This window comes from Nycticebus coucang, chromosome 1, assembly GCF_027406575.1.
Source record: "Nycticebus coucang isolate mNycCou1 chromosome 1, mNycCou1.pri, whole genome shotgun sequence".
Classification (NCBI taxonomy): Eukaryota; Metazoa; Chordata; class Mammalia; order Primates; family Lorisidae; genus Nycticebus; species Nycticebus coucang.
This window is the reverse complement of record NC_069780.1, coordinates 164,181,789-164,184,876: the sequence shown is the minus strand read 5'-3', so window position 1 is coordinate 164,184,876 and position 3,088 is coordinate 164,181,789. Positions and strand designations below refer to the sequence as shown.

General features: G+C 41.7%; 1 pseudogene; it reads right to left on the bottom strand.

Annotated features, from left to right (window-relative positions):
• Positions 1-944: 944 nt before the first annotated feature.
• Positions 945-2,091, bottom strand: LOC128591425 (A-kinase anchor protein 5-like; annotated as a pseudogene).
• Positions 2,092-3,088: the final 997 nt, after the last annotated feature.

The window sequence follows — 3,088 nt, the reverse complement described above, 5'->3', positions numbered from 1 at the left end:
GCTGCTGGATTCCAGTCATTTTGGACTGTGGTCCATGCACAGAAGGTCTTGCCAAGTAAGGCCATACATTTTCCTTCCTTGCTTTCAGATGGGTCGCTCCATCTTCAGATTGTATCTTTAGGGCGGCGCCTGTGGCTCAGTCCGTAAGGCACTGGCCCCATATACCAAGGGTGGCGGGTTCAAACCCGGCCCCGGCCAAACTGCAACCAAAAAATAGCCGGGCGTTGTGGCGGGCGCCTGTAGTCCCAGCTACTCGGGAGGCTGAGGCAAGAGAATCGCTTAAGCCCAGGAGTTGGAGGTTGCTGTGAGCCGTGTGACGCCACGGCACTCTACCCAGGACCATAAAGTGAGACTCTGTCTCTACAAAAAAAAAGAAAATCTCGGGCAGTGCCTGTGGCTCAGAGGGGTGGGGCGCTGGTCCCATATGCCAGAGGTGGTGGGTTCAAACCCAGCCCTGGCCAAAAAAAAAAAAAAAAAAAAAAACACAGATTGTATCTTTATTGTAGAAGACAATAAAGTCTTGAGATTTACCCCGATTGGACTCACTTACGCAGCCACCCTTTATCAATGGGAAGTTGAATACCTTTGGCTTGAGGCAATCAGTGGGCATTTCATGGATGGTATGTGAGAACGGTAGACCTCTAGTTACCAACAGTGTAAAACTGAAAAGGGATAAGTGTATTCTGATTGATAACTACCAATATTCATTACTCATTACTTTTAAAAATAAAGCCTGATTTTGTAATTCAAAATGCTGGGGTTTTCCTCCATTTTCTCTGATATCCTTTGCAGGAATATTGCCTGAATCCCAATAGGACACTATTTTTCTTTTTTAATTTTTTTTCACAGATGACAATTTTTTTTATTTGACTAAGAAATGCCACAAAAGTGTGAAATAATTCATCATTAACCTTTTTTCTCTCTCTCATGATCTGGAGATTAAGTCACTGTAGAAGATTATTTATTTTATTATCACCAGAGGCCATTTCATTAACGTTTATTTGCTCATTTTCTATTGAAATTAAGAATTGGTTAGGGACAGTTTTAGATTTTTAACATCAAATTCACTGATTTCAGTGTCTGTAATAATAATAGCAATTGGCTCCATTTTCTGCTTTCTTCTGACTTGGGTTTCTCTGCACTGATCCCATTTTCTTTAAAGTCTGATTCCTGGCCTGATTCAGTATCTTTTGGCTTATTCTTTTTAGCTACAATCTCTGTACTTTCAGAGTTTTTCCGGTTTGGTTTACTTTCTAGGCTACTGTTACTGGATTCTCCCACAATCTGTTGATATGGGATTGCGGGTGACAGAGGAACATCAGAAACCACTGATCGCTGATAATCTGTTTCTAAAATTTCAAGTGGGCTTGCTTGCTGGAGTTGAACATCTTTTTTCCTTGATGATTTCAATTTCTTTTTCAATGAAGAGAGTTCCTGTTTGAACAGTAGAATGCCCATCATCTAATCCAAGTTCTACTGAAATCACGTTTTCTCTCGAAGTTAGGCTGTTGCTCACATTTGATTCACAGACTCCCACCACCATTTTTCTGTGAGATGCCTTCAGGGGGAGCCTTGATTGTTTGATCAATAGATTTGGTCTGAGTTTGAATATCCAAATTTTTAGCCTCTCCCTGGACTTTGATGCTACAGCCTGAATCTTCTATTATTTTGGAGTGGTTACTCCTTTTTGCTCCTCTTGAGAATTTTATACAGGGAATCTTGAAGTCTGGATTTTGCTTTTTTCTTAGAAAGATCAGCATCCTCAGCCTTTATTTGGGGTTGCACTTCAGTCTCAAATGGCTTTTGCTGCTTTAAAGAATCTGACGCTTTCCTGTATGTTACAAGACTTTTGAGTGAGGCCCAGGCCCTCCCCGGGGGTGTGGCTGATTGGAATCTCCTGCTTCAGGGGGACACTTCCTTGCCACATCAGCAACTTCAGAGTCAGCTGTGGGTTTCCGGACTTTGGCTGCCTTCTTTCCTCTCTCGAAGCAAAGCATGTATTTTCTCCTGTATTTCATCCTGAGGACTACCTTCGGTTGATCTTTTCTCATCCTTATTTTCTACTTGGATTTCAGAAACTGTGGTCTCCATTTTTATGCTGCACACTTTTATTCTCTAGAAAACTATATTCAGTCTTTAGCAGGCTATATAATGAAAAGGTGGACAAAATATCACACTAGGTAAAAATGTCTTCCAGGCCTCGTCATTCCTTTTGTCTGACTCTGTATAGTTATTTCAGGTGGTTTCTCTGGTACACAAATGCCTGGTTTCTTTATTGCTTGTCATTTCTCTCTTTAATTTCTTCATGAAAGCCCTTTACTAGATAAATTTTTACTTTATTTAAAGTCCAACCAAGGGCGCTGCGGTCCGTGCTCCCGACCTTGGGGCGCACTGGCAGGGCTGGAAGCTCAGGCATCCGGGAAGCCACAGTCGTACCCGGACTGAATCGCTTTCTCAGGACACTACTTTTCACCTCATCACCTCTCTTCAGCCAAGTCTGCATATTAGGGCTTATTTCATATTTTATTGCATCTCATTCTTGGAACCAAATTCCATATCAGTTACAGAATTTTTGGCTGCAAGAAACAGAAGACCTGGTTCAAATTAGCACAAGCAATAAAGAAACGTATTTGCATGTACATTGAAGTTCAAAGATAAAGCAAGCATCAGCATCAGCTTGCTTTGGATTGGGACGCATTTAGCTGCACCCTTCTCTTCATGTCAGCTTCATTCTTAAGCTCTTCCCACCTGGCTAGCAAACTGGCTCCAGCAATTCCTGTTTTATATCCTTATCCTCTGATTCTGAAAGGAAGGGTAGAAAAACATAAAAAAAAAAAAAAGATACCAACATTGCATAGCATAATGCAAGAGTCTTGAGATTTACCCCAATCAGACTGTTTCCGTTCCTTGGCCACTCTTCACCAATGGGAAGCTGAATGGCTTGAGCCAACTGGTGGCCATTCAGTGGGTGGTATGTGGGAATGAGTGGCAGACCTCTAATTACAAACAGTGTAACACTGAAAAGGGGTAAGTGTATTCTGGTCGACAACTACCAATATTCACTACTCACGGTTATCAGGCTTTTAAA